Source organism: Macaca thibetana, chromosome 5 (assembly GCF_024542745.1).
Source record: "Macaca thibetana thibetana isolate TM-01 chromosome 5, ASM2454274v1, whole genome shotgun sequence".
Lineage (NCBI taxonomy): Eukaryota > Metazoa > Chordata > Mammalia > Primates > Cercopithecidae > Macaca > Macaca thibetana.
Genome location: NC_065582.1, coordinates 116,261,461 through 116,287,547, shown reverse-complemented (window position 1 = coordinate 116,287,547; position 26,087 = coordinate 116,261,461).

Below are 26,087 nucleotides of genomic sequence, written 5' to 3'. Positions count from 1 at the left end.
TTTTTTAAGATCCCATTTTAATCCACAAAACTTAACCTCTTCTTATAAATACATAAGGACTAATACTTATATAATTTCCAGAATGGAGCTTTTGGGACAGAGGCACACATTTTTGGTTGATGATATATGGAAGGTCAAATTCTGTTGAATAATGAAATCAAAACAACAATGGCTGATGATAAAGGAGTTAGAGGGTCAGATGGAATGAGGAATTAATGAACGGACTATTCATCTGAAACATCTAACAATGAAGGAAGGGAGGAAGATAAGAAGGGTCCCTGGTGAAGAATGAGGTCAGTGAATTAGAGCTTGTTTGCATAAGGAGGGCACCCATATATGAAACAATTTATTAGCCTAAGGGATGTACATTTAAATATTTTAAATCACAGGATTAATTTATATGCTTCGAAAATGTCTAATATATTAAAAAATTAAGATTAAAAAAATCTCATTGAAACCTCAATTATACTTTATGGAATGACATATAGTGAACAGTTTTTTGTGTATTCTTCCAGGAATTTTCTATTGCCAAATATGTTCTATATTTGTGTATAAATAAGTGTATTTGAAGATCTTAATAACAAGGTGAATAAATGTCTAGAATCTGAAGCCAGACTGCCTGGGTTAAAATCCCAATTGTAGTTATTTCTCAATCTGACATTAATTAAATTAATTAACCTCTTTATTTCTTAGTAGCCTCACCTATAAAATAGGCATAATAATTCTACCTGCTTACAGGACTGTTGTGAAGAAGAAGCACAAGGCACTTTGGGCAATGTGTGGCATAGAGTAATTGTTACTTAAATGCATATCATTTAATTATTATTATAGTTGATGGAAAAGTTTTCGTTTTATTATCTTTGTAGTTTTTTGTATGCTTTTTGTTCTCCGTATTTGGATTCTCTAATTATGCCAACGATGGGCACTTTCAAGCTGTGTTCTTGTCATTTGACCTCATCAGCCTTGCCATTAACTCATGCTAATTGCAAAGTCAGATCACTGCAATTTCCATTGCTACAGGCTAGTTTCATTGCTGGAGTAGCAATGGTTCAAGTCCTTCTTGTTGCCCATGGGTAGATTTCTACATAACCTTGTTTTGTGGTCCAGGATATCCTTGTTGACAGAAGAGTATAGCAGACCTCAGGCTATGCTATACACCCACCTATTCACAATTAGAAAGTACAGAGGTTGTCACAAGTCAAAATTTTGAATAACAGAATATGAGGATTATTAGTGATCAACTGCCTTTACTAGAGAGAGCTTGATAGAGCATCTTCTAATTTATTCTTGCTTTTTTCCTCCTCTCTTGTTTTCCTTGATTAGAAATGGTTTAGAGAACATTTTCATATGCTGGTATTTGTGAAACAATTTTATTTCCAAGTCTACGTATTATTTATTTTCACTTCCCATTTTTCTAACATATATTTATCTTTTAATGTACAGAAGCATTTTAAATATGATGATCATTGATGTTTTCTGCATTTTTTTACATGGGAAATATTTTCTACCACAATATTGCTTGTTTTTTTTTATTTTCATTCTTGGTGTTTCTTGCCTTTCTGTTTTTATATACTTATAGGTTAATGTTTTTCTTAAATTTTTAAATGAATAGTTTTCAGAGTAGATGTTGTTTATTTCATTTCAACAACAATTAAGAAGGTTATCAGATTTTGTTCTATGTAACTATTAAATAGTGAATTTTAGCAATTATCTTTTCTTCTTGAAATACAACCAACTTTGCCTAGGTATGATTTTTTCAAGTTATAATTATATGTTTATTTTCTTTTTCTTCTGAATTTATAATAACTATGCTGATATTAATTAAAGGTAATGGATTTGTATTTTGAAATTGTATGCTGGTTCCATAAATATTGTGGAAGTTTTAATTCTTTCTTGAGGCTTTTCAACAGCGTAAATAGCATCACAAGTAGCTGTTTCTATAATAAATATAAAAATAAATTATAACATTTGCCGCATCATTTCTTTAAAATGTGGTTAGTTTTCTAAAGTGTACCCTTTATTTTTTATATATTTGTTAGCTACAGTTTTTTATTCTGATAAATTAATAGTTAAAAATTATGTAACAAGAAACAGGAGGTCTTGGAAACAGGGAAAAGATTTGTTCATTTTTATATTTCTCTAGTATTTCAAATTAAGTCCTTACACATATGTGGCAGTTAATGTACATCTAGTTAATTTAGGGATATTCAGTTTGGTAGAACGTTTTGTTGTGATTTGGGAAAGGTAGTTTGATGCATTTAATCATTTATTTAATTAAATTTAATTTTATCAAAGTCATATGTGTATATATTAATACTAACAAGTCAATATTACTGAAGAGATTGCAATGAAATGTAGGGGCGTCCTTTGTTTTACCGCCTCACCTCCATTCCCACTCCTCAGAGTGGCTTCTTTTAGCTGTTCATGTTTGTATTCTATCTGAGCGTATATTTAAATAATATGTCAACTACTTGCTATTAGTGATGAAGACTTAGTTCCCTTAACCTTTTCTTCCTTATTTGTAATGTTTATTCTCCATAGGTTTCACGTAAAAAGATGTTTCAAGAAATATTTTTATAACCTCTAACAAAACTTTAAATTATAACCTTATATCTTTTTCATATTTCATAAACTTTTTTCATAAACTATGCCCTACTTTCAGGATAATGAAGATATTACATCCTTACTCTTCCCTCTATTCCTCTTCTTGATTTGTTCCTTCTCATCTCTGTTGAGCGTATTTTCAAATGGTCAAGTCGTTAACCTTAATTTCTTGACATTAAACAAATTATAATTTTTTTATAAGCTGACTAAACTTCGAAAATAATTTATATTATGCATATATGAGAATTAATATTGTTATAAGTAATAATGCATCCTGTTACAAATAATACATTAAATTATAATGACCATGTAAATACTATCCTATGTTTGAGCAAGTAGGGTGTTGGGATTACACTATCTTCCTTATTTAGCTTGTTTCACACAAAGATCAAATGGTAATTTACAGTCATCAGTAACTTCAAATGTGTGTTATTTCAGTTAACTTTAGCTTTCAGCAGTTTACAGAAATGAAATATCATACAATCTTATTTCTTCCGAACTATGGACTAAATTGTGTCCCTCCAAAATTAGTATGTTCAAGCCCAAACCCCCAGTGTAATGGTATTTGAGAGATAATTAGGTTTAGATGAGGTCATGAAGGTGGAGCCCACATGATGAGATTTGTGCCTTTATATGAAGAGACATCAGATACCTAGCGCTCTTTTTCTCTCTCCTTTCTTCCTGCTTCCCCCTAACACCCTTTCTCTCTCCTTCTCTCTTTCTGCCATGTGAGGATGCAGTGAGGAGGTGACTGTCTGCAAGCTGTGAGGAGAACTTTCGCTGGAACCCTGACCATGTTGCCACCAAGATTTTGGATTTGTCGGTCTCCAAAACGGTGTGAAACAAATTTCTGTTATTTAGTAAACCCAGTCTGTGGTATTTTGGTAAGACAATCTAAGCTGACTAAGACATCTGATATTTCTTTAAAAAAATGTGTTTTCTACAATAATAATGTTATTATTCATAAAAACAGTCTGCTTTTATTTCTTGTTGTCCCTCTTTCTCCATTTCTTTTCTGATTACTCATTTTTCCTTCTATAATATCAAGTTTTGAGACATGGTACCCTGGTACTTCTTTGTGCCACTTTTTTGAATGGAGCCACTATTCATAGGTCACCATGTGTTTTTTTCTGGTATAATTTCAGTATACTGGGGTTAGTTCTTAAATACCATCCTAAGAAATATTATAGGGAAAGATTTATTTTTGAACACTTGTATATTTGAGAATGTCATCATTCTGCCTTCATATAGTTTATTAATCTTTCTCTGGAAATATGCACAATAAATCACATATTTTTCTTAGAATATTGTAACATTTTTCTTTCTGATATCTTATATTGTTGAAAAGGTAGTAGGTTCCAAACATTTCTTTCTTAGCAATTACAAGTTACATTTTGGAAGATTTTAGCTGATTTTTCTGCTTTGATGTCCGTAACAGCCCTGCAGATATTTTCATATATGTGTGTGTGTTTTTTCTTTTTTTTTTTCTTTTTTTTTTTTTTCTTTTAGCACTTGGTGTGTCCTTCCAATCCTTGTAAAGACATTCTTTGTCTTCTTGTCCTGGGGCAAAGTAGGCAAATGTTAAAAGTCTCCAATGAATCCTCCATGCTTTATCTACGTTTTACCTTGTACTCATTTATTTTGGTTATTTTTTGAACTGTTTCCTTGACTTTATTTTTCAGCTCAAGTTTTGGACATAAATAACAACATACATAAGAGTATGTTCTTTATCTAAGATCAATTTCTTCAACTTTAAATACATTTCTGGAATAGTCTCTCATTTTATGTATTTAATGACTTCTAAAAACCATTGTAGATTAATTCATCCAAGTTTGGGGATTAGAATTTTAATGTTCACTTCTTTTTATTTGTGGGTAGGCAGAGGAAGGCATGCATGTATGTTTGTGTGTGTGTGTGTGTGTGTGTGTGTATGTGTATCTGTGTGTGTGAGAGAGAAAGAGACTTAGTCACTCTCTTAGATGAATATGAATGTTATGTTATAACACAATTTTTGATTGGCATTCTAGCTTTCTAGTGATAGATTGGCTTTCTAACTTTCTAGTGCACAATATTCAGGTTCAGAGTGGCAGCAGCCTCCCCTGAAACTCTCTTGGAGCTTTTTCTTTCTTTGCTTCCCTTGCCTTTTCTAGAATCACTATCCTTCATCTACTTACTGTGTTCTATGAAATTTGTTGCAACCTCATTTCCTCATTTTCACCAATGAATGTCCTCTAGTTATCACTCTAATGGAGATATTATGTACTTTTATACCTCTAAATAACTTGTAGGGGCCTGAATTAATAAAGGTGTATCAAAAATTAATTTTAAAGTCATATACTTCAATGTATTCTTCATATACTGATAATTGAACTTGAACTTACCTATGGTTTCTGTAGTTTAATGAAAGTATGAAAGTATGTATTGTGCTTAACTATTTTGAGGGGCAACAAAACCTGAAATAACTATTTTTGTCATTATGCTGTATTTTTTTTAATTTACAAATCTTGATACAGCACTTATTAATTGAGCTAAAGACTCAGCCCAACATCTGTTTAAAAATGAGTTATTTAAAATTAAGGAAAGTTGGAGCTCTGCAGGTCATATTAAATATCGTCTGAGCCAATTTCCTGAACATAGATTTTTTAAAACTGAAAAAGTGATAGGTTGTTTCACTTATCCAAGGACACTTGGGTATTTCCCTGCAGAGCTTGTTCTCAACTAGAATTTCCAAAAGTTACAGTACTTAATTGCGTTACAGAAAAGGAGTCCTGATCCAGATCCCAAGAGAGGGTTCTTGGATCTTGCACAAGAAAGAATTCAAGGCGAGTCCATAAAGGAAAGTGAAAGCAAGTTTATTAAGAAAGTAGAGGAATGAAAAGATGGCTACACCATAGAGAGAGCAGTCCCGGGGTCTGCTGGTTGCCCATTTTTATGGTTATTGATTGATTATTTGCTTTAAAAGAGGTGTGTCATTCATAACTCCCCTTTTTTTTGACCACATAGGGCAGCTTCCTGACAATGCTATGGCATTTGTAAATTGGCATGGTGCTGGTGGGAGTGTGGCACTGAAGATGACCAGAAGTCACTCTTGTGGCCATCTTGCTTTTGGTGGGTTTTGGTCGGCTTCTTTACTGCAACCCATTTTATCAGCAGGGTGTTTATACTGTGTATTTTGTGCTGACCTCCTATCTTGTTCTGTGAATATTCTTAGAATTCTTTAAACTTATGGGAACGCAGCCCAGCAGGTTTTAGCCTTGTTTTATCCAGCCCCTATTCAAGTGGAGTTGCTCTAGTTTCCATGCCTCTTAAATTTCAGTGTCATGATTTTTAAGTTTTCTTTGGCTATTGAATTTAGGTTCTTATGTATTTAATTCATAATTTTTGTTTAATTAAAATCGTTATGATTTTCCAATTTTCCTGAATGATGTCATCAATATTTGTTTAATAGAGTATGTTTTCCAAGTTAAATAATACTGCAATCCATTTTGGGGGAAACTTATAGATTAGGAAAATATAAAGAAATAAAGCTAAAATAATTGTTTTCACAAAGAATAAGAAAAATTGAGAAATATATTGCTCTTGTTCACCACCCTCAAAATTTTGAGTTGGAGTCACTCTGCACTAGTATATTCACCCAGGTTGGTTTCCCTGAATATCTTAAATTTTGAGTCCAAGTATTAGTAAACTTAAATATTTGAGAAAAATATAATAGTGGTTATCTCTCAAAGACAAGTATGATATATGAAATACTTTTAGATAGATAGATAGATAGATAGATAGATAGATAGATAGATTTATAATACTTCTTTTTGGCAAATCAATAAGGAAATAACAGAAAGAAATATGTTTTGTTATGTATATGTAAAAAGTAAAATCATTCAATTATCAGGTGTTAAACATTTGAAAACCAAAAATTAAGGAAAAGAAATGTGACCCAGATCTGCATTTAAAATACCTAAGTGTCTGGAAATTATTTTGGAGAGATCCAGAGACATATTCCAGTTTTACAGAGAGGCAAACTGGGTCCTATCAATTTAAAGTGGCATGAAATCTAATTTTACGTCACGTAAATATACTTTAAGACAACTTGGTACCTTCATCAAAATACCATCACTCTGAATCTAAGCTGACTTTTCAGTTGGTCTTCATTGGATAGGAGGCAGGGTGAAACCCAGGAAGCTATGGAAATAGCTGGAGGTCAGGCAAGGGACAATGCCCTGAATTTAAGCTTTTGAGAGGTGGAGCAAGAGTTTCAAGAATCTGAAGGTAACTAGGAGAGAGGATTAATAGAATATCATATTCCAAGAGTTACATATATTTGTTAATACTCAATCTTCAAATAGAAGCCAGAGAGAGAAGCTGGATCTCCATTTAAGGTTCTGAACATAAACTATAAAGGGAATATAATGTGGATATGAGATGGGATTGTATCCCTTTTAAGTAACAGGAAATCTTGTTGTGGTCATGGTTTCCCATATTAGTTCTGCAGAATTGTGACAGAAGCCACAAAATAAAGTAGGAACAAAGAGAAAACATTAGAAGACTAGACACCATACATGAAAAACAAATGCAGAAATGAGAAATGATATATTTAGAAGTACAAAATATGTCAAATTTGGGAATTAGTAGATGCGTAATGTATAATAAATACATATATTGAAATAGCATATGAGAAGATATCAGATTTTTTATAATTACTTTTGAAGTTATAGAAATTAAAATTAACTGTTGAAATAAAAACTTACCTGTGGATAAAGTGGCAAAGTATACATCATTTCCTATGTCAGAAATGATTTATTGATAGGACAGAAAATGCATGAATCATAAAATTAAAAACAAAAGATAAGTGAACTTTATCAAAACTTTGTTATCAAAAGATACTGCTAAGAGAATGAAAAGGCAAGCCACAGACTTAGAGAAAATAATTATTTTAAATGCATATTTGATAATGGAGTTGTATTTAGAATATATAAAAGATCCTCACTATTCAATAATAACACAAACAATAAAAGTGAGGTAAGGATTTGAATAGACACCGTACTAACAAAATTGCATGAAAAACAAGTATGTGAAAGCTACTAAGTACCATATGCTTTTTGAGAAATGAGACATATAAAAGAACATCATAATGAAATACCACTACCTATTATTTGAATGGCTGGGCTTAAAAAACATCAGCAACAACTAGAAATTTAACACTAAGGTGTGTAGGTAACCATATGTCCACACCAATTCTGTATTTGGATGTGTGTCATGACTTCATTCATAATTACTAAAACTTGGAAGTAACTATGATGCCCAGCAAAGAGTAAGCAGGTAATGAAATTTCAGTGTATCCATATCACTAAACGTTATGCAATGGAAAAAAAAAATGAAATACTCATGCATTCAACAGCATGATTGGCTTTCAAAAGCATTATGCTAAGTGAAGAAAAAGACACAATTCACATAGTTGCTAACTGCATATTTAATTTATATGACATTTTAAAAATTAGTGGGATAGAAATTATATTAGTGTTTGTAAAAAAAAATTTTAATTAGAAATAGGAGACACATAGAAAGCAGAATGGGACACTTTGGGATGGGTAATACAAATTTTCGATATTTTATTTGTAGTGGTTATCATACAATTGCTTACAAGTATCATAAATCATCAAACTGTACACCTAATATAAATACTTCAATAAATGTGAATTTTGAAACACTATTTATGCCTACATTTCTTTTTTAATTATTCAGATATACATATCAAATTCTTGGTGCTTATCAGTTCTCCACGAAAAGTGAATGAACAAAAATACAATTCTCTTTGCCACCAATGTCTGTATTATGGTGTTGGGAACCAAAAAGCCTACTACACTGACCACTAAATTTGACCTTCTCATTACTACAACTGGATCACTCTTCTAATCCTAGCACTTTGGAAGGCCAAGGTAGGAGGAACATTTGAGCCCAAGAGCTCACGACCAGCCTGAGCAACATGGTGAAACCACCTCTTTACAGAAAATTTAAGAAGTTAGCTCGGCATGACAGCACATACCTGTAGTTCCAGTTATTTGGGAAGTTGAGGCAGGAGGGATCCTCAGGAGGTTCCATTGAGACAGAAGGGTGGAGGTTCTAGTGAGCCATGTTCATGTTACTACACTTCAGCCTGGGTGAGAGAATGTACCCTGTCTCAAAAAAAAAAAAAAAAAAAAAAAAAGAAAGAAAAGAAATAAAGTAATAAATTCATTAGAAGCTTTAAAATTAAATACGTTTAACAGCACACACAGATTATTTAATTATAGATAACTTTTCACGATAATCTAAGCAACTCTAAAATATAATTCATTAGAATTAATCATTTAAAAAATATTATATCTTATTATTTCAATTGTCAAAAACAGAGACATTATATGTGGCTGTGTAGTGAAAACAATAAACAAACAAACAATTAAACACACCCTTAACCATGTGTTTCTAATGTTTTGACACTGGGTCTTGCAGAAAGGACTGCCCCTTCCATGACTGGCTAATTCTGAGACACAGCAAATAATGACTCCGCTTTGTATACCTTTCATATGGAAAATAACCCATCAGAACCTATACTTCCCCAACTGCCTCCTTTACAGAGGTTTTACACCCCATTCCTCTTGCTATTCTTCTGTACTAATCATGCCAGCACCCAGTACCAGACCACTAGGGAAAAACCCATATACATCAGAGACCACTCAAGTTCTTCAAACTAGCCCATCCCAAAGCTGCTTGCCTTGTCTCGTCTGTTTCTTCCCATTGAAACCTTAATAAAGGTCCTTGCCTGTGTTCTCTTCTTGTTCCTTGTGCTTCCCGACTCATCCTGGTGCTTCCTTATGTGGTTGGGCATGATGTAGTAGTCTGAGTCTTCAATCCCCGGGAACTGTGAGTAACAAACTATTTTTTCGATGGCAATCAACTCCCAATCTGTTGACCTCATATTTTACCTGATTAGTAATAAAGATTAAATTTTAAAACATAAACACTTCCTTCAAGACAGAATTTTCATGTATATACTTGGCTACAAAATAAATCTTTTATTCTAGCTTTACTTTTAAATTAATGACTACCAATTAATAACATAGTTTAGAAAAATTATGTTGAAAAAATGAATACATGTAGCTCTTCTTTATGAGCTTTAGTTTTGCTGCAGTTGTAATAAGATATTTACAATTTTGGATATTTAAGAAACTGAGTGATTGTAAGAAGATTCTTCAATTAACATGAATACAATAATCTATGAAGAATTTTGAGCTTTATTAGAACACATGCTATGTACCTCTAGAAATATCAGACAGTCATAAAGTATCTGTTGGTACTCAAAAATATCAACTAAAAAGATAATAAAAATAATATTTTTATTTTGTTTATTTAAATGGTTCAAATTTATTGTAGAAGTATGTAGTACAATTAAGTTCTGTAAGACTATTGTGTTATGCAATCGCATACAGTTTAGGACATATATATTTTAATGCGATGAAGGTAATGTGGTTAGTAGTGCATTGTGCAGGCATTTTTTAAAGTATAACCACTTGTCATTTTGATATGAAATAGAAATTAACCATTTCTCATACATAGATTGACTAAATTATTTCTTGGGTATACAAAATATAACTTAAAAAACATAAAAGGTAAATTCTTGCTTATCTTAGATATTTATAGATTTTACTGTGTATCTATATCTTTATAGATTTTGTTACAGGTATTTAAAAGATAATGTAGTTTTGTCTTATTTCTTTTATATCCTTTTTCCAAGATCACTAAACATTGTTCTGATGTCTTCTTGCAAGGACTATAGTTTTGGTTGTTTCTAATTTGGAAGTGTTTACCAAGCTATTAATTTAACCTGAAACTGTTATTTATTCCAAGCTTATTTACTTGGCATTTTTTGCTACATGATTTATTTTATATTCAACACTTATTTCCAGAATTAGTAGTATGATATTATTAAATTACAAGTCTACTTTGTGTCTACATGAAGAATAAACTGCATTCTAAACAAAACTCACAACATAATTTTATTTTCTTTTGTTAAAAATACTTAATATTTCTTAACACCATTTGATTATATTGTAGAGACAAGATCTGTGTAATGATACTAATTTTAAAAGGAAAAGTAACTGTGAGGAAAAGTTTATAGCTATTGTTAAATGACTTAAGTGTGTAAATAATATTCATTAATCATACATGTTTCTATCCTCTACTTTAATCTCCAAAGAAATTATGCTATGCATTATAAATAAATAAGGCAGGATTAAACCTGGCATTATTCTATGTACAGATGTATTTTTCAAATTAAATTCAGCTAAAATACTAAGGACCTTTATCCTATGACATACAGGAGCATTAAAACGTGATTCTAGGAAATTTTTCAGCAATTTAACAGCATCCTCAAAGATATGTGTAATTTTCACATTTGCATTGTCAGTGTGGCTATACTATTTCCTTTTATGATTTTAAGACTACTGTGGAAGCTCCAGACATGAAGTCTTTATATAACCATTCTTTTAGTAAGAAAGGAAAATATCTACTCAATCTGCTTTACTCAGTCTACTGATTCTAAAGTTAATCTCATCCAGAAACACCCACATAGACCAGAAATAAAGGATAAGCAAATATCTGGTCATGCCATATCCCAATAAAGGTGACTCACTAAATTAACAATTACAAATTACATCCTTCCAAAATTCATATGTTAAAGGCTTAACTCACAAAGCCTTAGAACATGATCTTATTTGGAAATGAAGGTGATTTAGATGTAATTAGTTATGATGAAGTTATACTGTAGTGCATGTAATACAACACTACTGACATACTACAGAAGACTATTACAGAAGAAGTGGACATTTGGGTATGGAAACACACATACAGGGAAAACACTATGTAAACTTGAAGGCAGAGATTAGTGTTATACATCAGTAAGCCAGGGAACACCAAAGATTTCCAGAAAATCAGAAGCTAGAAGATAGACATAAGACACATTCTCTTTCACAGCCCTCAAAAGAAACCAAACATGTTGACACTTTGACCTTGGATTTCTTGTGTCCATAATTGTAAAAAAAAGTGTTCATTTGTTTAAGTCACAAGGTACCATTTTGTGATACTTATGCAACACTCCAAGGTATAAAAATATGCTTGCTCAACAATGGTGATATTCACTATGTAAAGTCTGAAGCACTGTCCATGGTGCTATTTCCTAATTATCCAAAATTGCAAATTATAAATATGACAATAAAATATGAGTTAACTTAAGTATTAAATGTCTTAACCACAATTTGTTGTCCACAGAAATTAAAAACCCCATTTCTCCAACAGTGACATGATATTAAGCAATCTGGACCACAAAACAGCATTTTCTGCTATTCACACGTTCATATTTCATAGAATTCCTCCTTAATGTAGTTTCCACTCCTGTTCATTTAACTTGTTACAAAAACCACAAACTGGTAATATTTGGTTGGGCTATGGAAAAGAAAGTTTCTAATTCATATCCTTCCTTTCTCAGCAATATCTTTATTTCTAATGTTCAAGTTAATAAAAGTAGAGTCTTTTAGAACAGAAGTATTAATATTTAAGTGACTGAAGTGCAGTAAGTTAAACTTGATTTCAAATAAAATAACATTTATAAATTTAATCAAACTATAAATTAAAATTTCAAACTCGAAAGTAGCTAATTTTAAGGGATCTGAAATTATCTAGATTATTTAGCTAATTAGGGAGTTACAAAAATTAAATGGTAAAAATGAGGCAATTTTTTACTACAATTTTTTTTGGGGGGAGTTAAGCCATATATATATATATACACACACACACACACACACATATATATATGTATGTATATCTGTGAGAAATATTCAAAATAAAGCAATCAAATGATAAATTTTGAGTACCAAGAAAGGGAATTTGGGAAGTAAATAAAAGAAAGAGAAATACCAAATACCAAGGTAAAATGTTGTCAAATTATTATTTATTTTCCAAGTTATGTAATGATTGGCATATCAAACTATTGCTCTAGGATAAAAAATCAAAATCACATTCTCTGCATTTATTTTTCTTAATAGCGTCATATGAAAATAATTTAATTTTGACATTTTGGAGAGTCTGATCCATTTGTAAGATAGTCCAACAACAAAACATAATTAAGGCAACACAGGCAAAAATCATCTGTGTAGAGTTTAGCAGATACCAGAAAAGATAGGCTCATCCTCCAAAAACAGCTAAAACTGATATAGGAGGCTTGTATCACAGTGATTGTGAGGTCCATCGTATGCATTTAGAAAATGGCATGGAGAACATGGAATCAAGTTGCTGAATATTAAAAACCTAGTATTTAGCATGGATAAATGTAAGAAACTTGAATTTTTGATTCATTTTATAGATGAATCCAGGATGATTTGCTGATGTATTAAATGCAAGGAAGAATGATAATTTTAAATAAAAGTAAAGTATAGCTTTGAATATTTTTGTCTTTCATATATATAAGGAGAAATCTGTTTACTAAGATGAACTATATGAGATTTGCAGGATGTAGGGGCATGTGGAAATGGAGTTTATTTTTAGACACATTTACTTTGTAATGCCTAATACACAAAAATATTTGATGATTAGATAACAACAAATATACAAATTTTGGAACTATCAGCATAAACATGGTAAATAAAAGCACACAACTGATGAGATCATTTCTAAATTGAGCAAAGGCAATTGAGTGGAGAAAATGAAGATAAGAGTTTGAAGGCTTACCCTTGAGCCTTCCCATCATTTTGAGAAATAACCAGCAAAATGGTTGAAAGTGATGTCCTGTGAAGGACATGAACAAGAAATCTTCATGGATTCTAAAGACAGATTTCTAAAAGAATGTAATTACAAAGAGTATCAAATGCTGATGATATATTGTGAGAATTACCCATAAAATTTTCTTATGTGGAAGTCAAATTAAGACATATATACACAATGTCACTGGATTGAAGGAAGCAAATTTTTTATTGCAGGGGAGTCAATGGGAAGAACAAGTGCAGACAGGCATTATAGCAACCCTTTAAAAGAGTAATGCAGAAAAAAAAAAAAAAAAAAAGAAGAAGAGAAGAGAATGGAGTGGAAGTAATTGCTTGAAATAAGTGAGTGGAGAAACAAGATTTTTTAATGGCAATGTAAATGATCTAAAGGAGAGGGAAAAAATAATGATGTTCACAAGAACATGTATAAATACACAAGTAATTCACTTGGAATGTCTATATTTTCACTTTTTAAAAATCCGTATGCTTTTCTGCAATAATTATAAATTATTATCTGCCCACTTAAATGCAAGAATTTGAAATACATCTGTTGCACAATATGTTTGTAATAGATTTGTGCAGGTGAAAAAATCTGAACAGTTTATTTAAAATAACAAGCCTTAATAATACTTGGCAATGGAACTGGCACGGAGTGTGCATTTTAAAACAAGCTGCAAGATGAAAATTCATTAGAGAAATAAGTAACCTAGTATGGCAGAGTTTCTCAAGATGTAGCTCATTGCACGAGGCCTTAAGAAACACTTTAGATAATTCTACATAAACAGGTTTGGAATAAACCATTATTCATACTTTGAGTTTAAAATTCATATTTGAATGCCTCAGCCTAAAATTTTGTTGGTTAAGTTTCAAAGCAAACTCTTTCTATGTTGAGAAATATACTAGATACATGATTATGAGTATACATTTATTGATTGATTTAGAAATTCATAACGAAATAGAACTAGCTACAACTTTACACAGAACATTTTAGTAATTATTTTGTATTAGATATTTCTGTTTTCTCAACCTCATAAAATATCATTTATCTAAAAGATAACCTTACATAAAATGTTTATAAAAACCTGTGCAAACCTTATGTAAACCTCATCTAAATTTTTTTTTTGTTTTATTCTATTTTTGTTTTGTTTTAAAATATTACCTAAAGAATATAAGGTTTTGGTTAGAGCAAGCCAGTTGTTGATGAAGTTTGGTGTAGGCTTCCTCAACTGTCTTTAATACATTGCTCATTAGCATTTAATACGTAGCTCATCAGCACCTGCTCCTGAATGTATGAAATTATCTCTGTCACCCTGAACCGTTAAGGTCACATTATGGTTACAAGCATCGCTTGTCCTTTCATGTCACTTCCTTCCCCCTTTGTTTTTTGTTATCTGCTTTCTAATATTAAGAAAACACTTTTTTTCAAGACGGAAAACTAAAATTTATCTTTAAAACTTATGAATATCCGTTGAAATTCCTTCTCCCTTCTTTTTAATTTTCTGATGTATGCAAGCATTCGTTCATTTAATGGGTATTTAGTGATGCTTAGATGAAGACGTGCTGGTATTTTAGAGTCTGCCAGACTTAGAAATTCCTCTACTGTCTGACTAGGACAATATTTTCATCCCTCTATCCTGTGATTCAAATTTGAAAATACTGAATGAGAGCGGCAATCAGTTTCACATTATCTGTATTTTCTTAAACTCAGAACACATATAATATCTAAATCATTTGCATTCTTTTAATTCTCTGACTTAAGTTGGAAATTGTCAATAGTTTGAATGGTTCTGAACCACAAAATGAATGTAACTTGCTTGGTTATACCAGAGGTAAATGGCTCTAATTTGGATCAAGGACTTACATACCCAGGCCTCATCTTCCTGTATGGTAGATAGGTAGCTAGCTGTCTTATAGAAAGTTGTACATCAATGCTGACCTATTTTGTGAAAAAAGCTATTGTTTTCATAATAAAGAAAACTATCTTTACTGGGCTAGAGACTTTAGATTTTAAAAGGGAGATTTTTTTGACCCATAGTCAAGAAATGCAGGTACAAATTAGCCTTAGGGAATAATGATTAAAATATAGTTCTTGGTACGAATCTTTTTAATTTAATAGGTTGAGAAGATGTAAATACGTAATTAACAACAGACCTTTCTGAATATTAAAACAGATATATGTATATATCTAAAATTAGAGATGTTGTACTTCACAAGTTTCATGATAATTAAGTTAGACTTGAAGTTAGTCAATATATATTAAGAAACAGGATAAAGGATGCTATTAAATACAAGGAAAGAGTTGGCTTGTTCAAATATCCAAGAGATAGTCAGGGGAGGTCTTGATGAATGCAAGCAAGAGTAGTGGAACAGCTACTAACTGCAGGTGAAAAGTTTGGGTGTGGCTATGTTATCAGAGACAAAAGGAGATGAAATACTACTTAACTAGAAGGATTTTAAGATCTTCAGACAGTCAAAAGGAAGATTCTTTTTTTGCATCAGATTATAAACATGTTTATTTATTTTGAAATATAACACACATACATAAAGGTATATAACATTAAAATGTATAATACACCAAACAAATAAAAAACATTCATATGTCCACCACTGAGGTCAGGAAATAAAACATTGTCAGAAGCCATCACCATCTCTTTGGTAAACATTACCTCTTCCATCAAGAGATAATCAATATCTTGAATTTGATGACAATCATATGCTTGTCTTTCTGTTTAATTTTATCATCTATGTATACATTCTTAAATTTCTTAAATAGAATGGTTTAATTTACACTTTTTCACATTTTATGTACATTAAATTACATGTATTTTCATCTTGCTGTTTTAATATTTTATTTTTCTGTTAGCATTGTCCACATGTTGTAACAAACTCTGTTTTACTCCTGGTTTTTTTTTTTTTTTTTGAGTTGGAGTCTCACTCTGTCTCCCAGGCTGGAGTGCAGTGGCCGGATCTCAGCTCACTGCAAGCTCCGCCTCCCGGGTTCACACCATTCTCCTGCCTCAGCCTCCCAAGTAGCTGGGTAGTTGGGACTACAGGTGTCTGCCACCATGCCTGGCTAGTTTTTTTTTGTATTTTTTTAGTAGAGACGGGGTTTCACCGTGTTAGCCAGGATGGTCTCGATCTCCTGACCTCGTGATCCACCCGTCTCGGCCTCCCAAAGTGCTGGGATTACAGGCTTGAGCCACCACGCCCAGCCTTTTTTTTTTTTTTTTTTTTTTTTTGGCTGTGTAACATTTTATTGTTTGAGTACACCACAATTTAATCAGCCATTCCACTTCTGATGGACAGCTGGTTTCCACTACAGGTTTTATGATGCTGCTTTGAATATTCTTTTATGTGTATCCATGTACATATGTGAGCAAATTATTTGGGTTTATGGATACAGAAATGCAATTTCGGGGTCATGCATTATAAGTTTATTTGATTTTAATATAAGGGAATGTTTTTCCTAGTTTACATTACTATATAAAATTGAAATAGAGTTAACTTTTTATAATAGTATTAGACATTTCTTTTTTTTCTCATTGTGGTTTTTAATTGGCTTTTTGGTGATGTTTAGACATATTGGGCATTTTTTCATATATATCTGTTGGCCATTAGTATTTCTTAAGAAATGTCTATTTTGATCCTTTGCTCATTTTTATTTTTGTTTTAAATTATACTTTAAGCTCTGGGGCACGTGTGCAGGATGTGCAATTTTATTACATAGGTATACACATGCCTTGGTAGTTTGCTGAACCCATCAAACCATCACCTACATTAGGTATTTCTCCTAATGCTATCCCTCTTCTAGTCCCCCACCCCCCAATAGGCCCCAGTGTGTGATGTTCCCCTCCCTGTGCCCATGTGTTCTCATTGCTCAACTCCCATTTATGAGTGAGAACATGCAGTGTTTGATTTTCCGTTCTTGTGATAGTTTGCTGAGAATGATGGTTCCCAGCTTCATCCATGTGCCTGCAAAGGACACAAACTCATTCTTTTTTTTTTTTTTTTTTTTTTTTTTTTTTTTTGAGACGGAGTCTCACGCTGTCGCCCAGGCTGGAGTGCAGTGGCGCGATCTCGGCTCACTGCAAGCTCCGCCTCCCGGGTTCCCGCCATTCTCCTGCCTCAGCCTCCTGAGTAGCTGGGACTACAGGCGCCCGCCACCGCGCCCGGCTAATTTTTTGTATTTTTAGTAGAGACGGGGTTTCACTGTGGTCTCGATCTCCTGACCTTGTGATCCGCCCGCCTCGGCCTCCCAAAGTGCTGGGATTACAGGCTTGAGCCACCGCGCCCGGCCAAACTCATTCTTTTTTATGGCTGTGTAGTATTCCATGGTGTATATGTGCCACATTTTCTTTATCCAGTCTGTCATTGATGGGCATTTGGGTCAGTTCCAAGTCTTTGCTATTGTGAATAGCACCACCATAAACATACGTGTGCATGTGTCTTTATAGTAGAATGATGTATAATCCTCTGGGTGTACACCCAGTAATGGGATTGCTGGGTCAAATGATATTTCCAGTTCTAGTTCCTTGAGAAATTGCCACACTGTCTTCCACAAGGGTTGAACTAATTTACACTCCCACCGACACCATAAAAACATTCCTATTTCTCCACATTCTCTCCAACATCAGTTGTTTCCTGACTTGATGATCGCCATTCTAACTGGCATGAGATGGAGGAATATTTACCAGGCAAATGGAAAGCAGAAAAGCTGGAGTTGCAATCCTAATCTCTGATAAAAACAGACTTTAAACCAACAAAGATGAAAAGAGACAAAGAAGCGCATTACATAATGGTAAAGGTATCAATGCAGCAAGAAGAGCTAACTATCCTAAGTAGATATGCACCCAATACTGGAGCACCCAGATTCATAAAGCAAGTCCTTAGAGACCTACAAAGAGACTTAGACTGCCACACAATAATAGTGGGAGATTTTAACACCCTACTGCCAATATTAGACAGATCAACGAGACAGAAAGTTAACAAAGATATTCAGGACTTGAACTGAGCTCTGGACCAAGTGGACCTAATAGACATCTACAGAACTCTCCACCCCAAATCAACAGAATATACATTATTCTCAGCACCTCATTACACTTATTCTAAAATTGACCACATAATTGGAAGTAAAACACTCCTCAGTAAATGCAAAGAATAGAAATCATAACAGTCTCTCAGACCATAGTGCAACCAAATTAGAACTCAGAATTAATAAATTCACTCCAAACCACACAACTACATGGAAACTGAACTACATGGAAACTGAACAACCTGCTCTCAAATGACTGCTGGGTAAATAATGAAATGAAAGCAGAAATAAGAGTGTTCTTTGAAACCAATGAGAACAATGACACAACGTACCAGAATCTCTGGGACACATTTAAAGCAATATTTAGAGGGAAATTTATAGTACTAAATGCCCACAAGAAAAAGCAGGAAAGATCTAAAATTGATTTCCTAACATCAAAATTATAAGAACTAGAGAAGCAACAGCAAACAAATTCAAAAACTAGCAGAAGACAAGAAATAACTAAGATCAGAGCAGAACTCAAGGAGACAGAGATACAAAAATGTCCTTCAAAAAATTAATGAATCGAGGAGCTGTTTTTTTGAAAAGAGCAACAAAATAGACCACTATCCAGATTAATGAAGAAGAAAAGAGAGAAGAATCAAATAGACACAATAAAAAAATTATAAAGGGGATATCACCACTGATCCCACAGAAATACAAACTACCATCAGAGAATACTATAAACACCTCCACGCAAATAAACTAGAAAATTTAGAAGAACTGGATAAATTCCTGGACACTTATACGCTCCCGTGTCTAAACCAGGAGAAGTCGAATCCCTGAACAGACCAATAATAAGTTTTGTTTTTTTTTTTTTACACTTTAAGTTCTAGGGTACATGTGCACAACATGCAGGTTTGTTACATATGTATACATGTGCCATGTTGGTGTGCTGCACCTTGAAATTGAGTCAGTAATTAATAGCCTACCAACCAAAACAAGTCCAGGACCAGACGGATTCACAGCCGAATTCTACCAGAGGCACAAAGAGGAGCTGGTGCCATTCCTTCTGAAACTATTGTCAGACATTTCAGTTGTTTCTCTGTAATTGTCTAATCATTCCTCAAATTGCTATATGTATTTGCCTTTCCTGATTACTGATGGAATTGAAACCATTTTTGTTTATATCAATGATTTGTTGACCATTTAAATTTTATGAGATGAATATAAAAGTTCTTTGTCCATTTCTATTTTGGGTTTTATGTATTTTTAGTAATTACTTAAATAATGTTTTATAAATTCTGAATATTAATATTTTATTGGTTATGTATATTGTACTAGCTTTTTTCGCTTTATGTATTTTATTTTTCTACTTCTTTCACAGCTTTCACAAGCAGATGTTCTTTATTTTAATATTGGCAAATTAACTGAGAATTTCCGTTACAAATAATTTTATTTAGTGCTTGAAAATAAAATAACCTGTATCATAGCTATTTTGGAAAATGTCTAAAGTATAGGAAGGGTAATGAAAATCCTCAGGATCACATATCTAGAGCACAAATTTGAGTCTGCTTTGTTCACTACGTCCTAGATACATATGTGTTTCTATATGTTACCTCTTTCATGGTTTAAGAAAATGTCAAAGTAATCATCATTAAATCCACTTTATTATATCACAAAAACTATGCTCAGATCTAATAACTTTTGTAGGCTCATGTGGTATTAGATATTATCTTAGTCCATTCAGATTGCATTAAGATACATTAAACTGGGTGGCTTACAAACAAATTTTTTTCTTACAGTTTTAGAGGCCAGAAAGTTCAAGATGAAGGTCCCATCAGGTTCTGTGTCTGATGAATGTTCACTCACTGCTTCACAGATAGTGCCTTCCTGCTCTGTTCTCTCATGGTAGAATGGGGAATAAGCTTCCCAGTACCACTTTTATATGGGAACTCATCTCGTTCATGAGGACTCCATCCCGTGACCTAATCACCTTCTAAAGGCCTTGTCTCTCAATATTATTGCATTGAGGATTACATTTTGACCAAAGAATTTTGGGGGGACACAAATATTTAGACCATAGGAGTATGTTATAATATTAGATATATAGTAGTAGTATAATCATAACTTTTGTAAGTGCTATATTAAGCGTTTTGTGAAGTGCCATATTAGTAGTGTAACCATGGTGACCATAAGTTAATTCAACTTTGTTGAGCACCAAACAGTTAAAAAGTATTCCATTAAGAGTCATTTCTGGGGCACACTACCACTTTCTAATATTTTACTGAGCGTCCAAATAAAATCATGAAGGGAGACATTTTATTATGTATCTTTCCAGAACAGTAACTTCTACATATATTTTATCCAAATTTTTAACCCAGCAGGTACTCAATAAGCATTTAGTGAATAAATGAATGAACAACTCTGCTTTGTATAAAGGATCAGGACTGGATTGGAACAATAGGAGACAAGATGGCAATTCACATTTTTTTAAATGACATGCTGAATTACTCTTGGGTGAGTTTGCTGTTGCACATTATTCATCTGTAAAACTACAATATACTGTGATCTCTTAAAGAAAATAGCTTGAGATAACTCTTAGAAATAAAGCATTCTCTCATGAATACAGTGTGCTGTTTCTGCTTTATTTTCATGTTTTAAATACGTTGGAAAAATGCATAGCCTTTCATAGCATAGCAGTAAAATAAATATTGAGGAGGATAAACTCTTAATTCAACTTTGTATTTCAGTGAAAATATACAATTTATACTACTAAACACTGAATATTTAAAAATAATATAAATTGGTTGGGATTGTCTATTCCTAAGAAAATCTCAAAATGAAGGTTACTTTTAAGGATTTGAGAAACAAACTCATTAAATTGATTATTAAATTTATCTCCACATATCTTATTAACAAACCAAGGAAAATCTTGTACAGAAAGACATAAGCATACTTTGCAGATCAATCATAATTGAATTTTTAGCTTTGTAAGTTTCAGTATTTGATGAATGCAAACATTTAAAAATATTGAGCAAAATTTGAGCTTTACTTTTATGCTAGATATATGTGTCCCCAATGAGTGTCTGAAGAATACCTTATCTTTGATCTTGCCAAAAACAAATAGTTAAAACTACAATGTCTTTTCTATTTAGAGAGTCTGTATCCATGGAAACGTAACACTATATGAGTTTGTGTTATTCTGATATTGTCCTATAAGAAATAAAATACACACAAAAAATGCGTGTGTAGGATTGTAAGTCAATGCATAACTAATTTCAATCTCATTTATTGTAGTTTTACATCTATATTAAAAATATGCCTATTCCTCCATTGAACATTTATTATTAACAGATATTTAGCATAAGTAGGCACTTGCCTATGTACTCATGATAAAATAGTGAACATTACTGACAACATGCACTGCTCTCATAGTTGACATTATAGTGTTATATTTATGTTGTTATACTATGTATATATAAATATATACAAATAGAATTTTATTATATTTATAGTATATGTATATAAGATTATTTATGTTAAGAGGCTGAGGTGGGAAGACATCAATAAACAAATACTAAAGTATTTATTGTGCAATATATTAGTTCCTTAAAGGAGAAATCTCCACACAAGGAGTGTGTGCCAATCAGTAAAATATTTTATACTCTCACTCTTTCTTCATACTAATATTTATGCAGTGCAACCCTAACCTGCTCTAGCAAGCTGAAATTTGAAGGGAGAAGAAGAATCTTAAGGAGAATGAATGACGTAGTCGAGAAATTGAAATCATACTCCCATTACAGAGTTTTCAACCTGAAACATTCCAAGTCAGGGAAGGGCAAAATGTTAAACCATGTTCAGAGATTTAACTGTTGAACTGTCCTGAATATTTTAATTGCTAAAGTGAGGCAATTACTGAAACTAAATTGGGTAGAACTTTATAACCAGAAAAATCATAGGGTCCTCTTTAAATGTCAACAAAGGAGTGAATAATTACTGTGTCTCATGGTAAGAGACAAATAAAATTGTTTTCTGCTTACTTGCTACATGGCCCACCTATTCAATGTAAAGCTAATGGGTGAAAATTAATATAGAGGATTTGATCGTACAAACTATGACTGTCCAAGTAAAAATAATGATAAGAAACATAGAAAATCATCTGAATAAAAGTCATAAAAGGCAGAAAAATTAAAAGAATATATGAAACTTGTAGAAAGTGTAAAACCACAAAAAGAGTTAAAAACAGTAAGTAGTGGTGGAGTACAGTGTTTGGTAAAGTAACATATTCATTCTAAATTGTTGCCAGAGTCCACATTTTAGTCCAGTGAGCCTAGGTGTGCAGTGTGGTCATTGGGTTATTTGTCATATCGACCAAGTAATTTCAGATAGGGGTTCCAACAGTTAGACCTACTATAATATCTGATCATCTAATATGGCAGATAAATCAGAGTGGGGCTACGCTGGTCTGTATACACTCAAAAAAATAAAGGTATTGTTGGGGGTTTCTCTACTTGCATTTATAATGCACATAATGGTTATATTCTGCATTAAGCAGGATAGGCAAGGTAGGTAGAGAACAAAAGATATGGTTTTATTAATAAGTAGAAGGGATACCATATATACCCTAAATAAAGGAAATAGTATATCACAATCAAATCAGAGCAAAAGACAGCGGAAATCATATGGCTAAAATAAACATTGAGATGCTGCAGTTGAGTAAACAGTTTCTCACACTAAAACATGCATGTTATATAACAGGAGTCAGTGTTGTGGAAACAAGCAAGAAAAAAATAGAAAACAATTTATGGCAAAAATGAGAAAGATACTACACATATATATGTGTATATTTACATACATACATGGAAATCTGTGAATTCTGTGGAAAAGTAATGTAATTATAATAAATTTTAAATCACAAAATAAATGCAGATATTCTGATGTCCATCAAAGTTACTTAAAATGAAGTTATCTTCAATTCTATCTTTTTATGTGTTTCCAGCCATTTATGTCCTGGAAAATAATTGACAATAGAAGAGAAAAACCTCACTGATGAAGAACATATCAAATTTATGTTTATATTAAATGATTAATTACATATATTAATATTTCTGAATACTTATGGTATTTTTTAAACACCATTCAGTTTTTAAAAAGATGGAATTCCTGCCTTTTGTGACAACACGGATGAATCTGGAGAACACTTGCTAAATAAAACAAGCCAGTCACAGAAGGGCAAATCTGCAGTATTCCAATTACATGAGGTGTCTGTAAGTGTCAAACTCATAGAAGCAGAGAGTACAACAGTGGTTTCCGGGGTTTGGAATCTAGGAAAAATGAAGAATTGTTATTCAAAGGCTATAAAGTTTCAGTTATGCTGGATGAATAAGTTATAGAGATCTGTCTGACAGCACAATGTCTACAGCTTATAACACAGCATGGTCACTTCGACATTTGTTAAGAGAGTTAACCTAATGTTAAGTGTTCTTAGTACACACACACATAGAAAATGAGACAAAAGCATACTTTGGGAGGTATTGGGTATATCTACTACCTTGATTGTGGTGTATATATGGTATCCTGGATGTTTGCATTTGTCCAAATTCATCAGATTTTACAAATTAAATAAATGTAGATTTTGTATATCAAATATGAAAGCTGATAAAAATAAATTAAGGTGTTAAAAATATGGTGGATTAATAAAAATGACTGAATGAAGTAAAATAAATATAGTACTTATGGAAGGAGCAGGATTAAAAAAGAAAAAATACAAACAAGATTCATAGTCTTAGAATAGAAAAATAGATATTTAGGAATAGGATTTATATGACTATCTGTTTGAATTTCTTGTCAAAGTGCCTTCTAAAAATAATTACTATATGCAGAATAAAGCAGTTTTTTGAGATGAGTCATTTCTTATAATTAGAGAATATCTTTCTTTTGAACAGCTCAGTGGGATATGCAATTTGTAAATTCATATAAATTTAAAATTAGGAGAATTATTAATATGAAAAATGACTTTAGTAATGCTAAATAAACTCTTTAAACAATGGAAAATTATTTACTGCTATTTTCTAAAGTAGTACATTATTCTTATAAAGGCTGCATGCAATGATAGAGCAAATTTACTGGCTGTTATGAGACTCAGGTACCAGATATGTTTATGTCACCATAAACTGAATTCTCTGCACTACATTTTCCCTGTCTATAAAAGTATGAACTGTATAATACTTAATTTCTTCATGATTCTGACATTCAAATACCAGTCAGCTGAAAATAACTCTGATTATTTCTTTTACATGGATTATTATTCAATAATATTTAAAACCTATGCCTCTTTTCCAATAATATTTAAATGCATATTTTTAGTGCTACAGATTAACTAAATTCCAGTTAATTACTTAAATCAGTTAAAAAAAAAAAAGCTGAATTTTATTAAATCCAAGTGGTATTTTTACTGAATTATTGTGATTAAAGAACTAATTCTCATATTTTATTAGATTTGTTAAATATTGTGGTTTTCATAGTTGACTACTAGGTAGTAGTTGCAAATATAATGTAATTCTGTTTAATTTCATTAAGTCTACAATATTAATACAGTTATTGATCTCAAATAACTCTACATTCTTTATTCATAAATTTTGCCAATTAAGCAATGTCCAGTGTTTTATATTTTTGGTAAGATATTCTAGATTTAGTTTTCCTTTAATTTAACTTTATATTCATAACCTGAATAATCATGTTTTGCTAAAACATGTAACCATAGGTGGCAATATCTGTAGTAGCTAAGGTTTTACATCTTCCAATTGATTTCTTCAAAAACAATATTTGGGTGGAGCATGGTGGCTCATGCCTATAATCCCAGCACTTTGAGAGGCCAAGAGGGAGAATCACTTGAAGTCAAAATTTCAGGGCCAGCCTGGGCCACGTGGCAAGACCCTGTCTCTAAAAAACAAAACAAAACAAAACAAAATGCCACATGTGTGGTGGTGTGCACCTGTAGTCTTGGCTACCTGGGAGTCTGTGGCAAGAGGATCACTTGATCCCAGGAGTTTAAGGCTGTAGTGAGCTGTAATCATGCCACTACATGTTAGCCTGAGGAACTGAGTAAGACTCTGTCTCTAAAATATAATAATAATGTTTTTAACTTTTATTTTAAGTTTAGGGGTACATGTGCAGGATGTGCTTGTTTGTTACATAGGTAAATGTGTGCCATGGGGTTTTTTGTAAAGATCATTTCATTACCCAGGGATTATACCTAGTATCCATTAGTTATTTTTCCTGATCCTCTCCCTCCTCTCAACCACCACTCTTCAAAAGGTTTCAGTGTGTGTTTGTCTCCTCTATGTGTCCATGCGTTCTCTTCATTGAGCTCCCATTTAAGAGTGAGAACAGACAGCACCTAGTTTTCTGTTCCTGTGTTAGCTTGCTAAAGATAATGGCTTCCAGATCCCTCCATGCCCCTGCAAAGGACATGATCTTGTTCATTTTTATAGCTGCATAGTATTCCATGGTGTATATGTACCACATTTTCTTTATCCAGTCTCTCATTGATGGGCATTTAGATTGATGTTAGGTCTTTGCTATTGTGAATAGTGCTGAAATGAACATATGTGTGCATGTATCTTTATAATAGAATGATTTGTATTCCTTTGGGTACATACCCAGTAATGAGATTGCTGAGT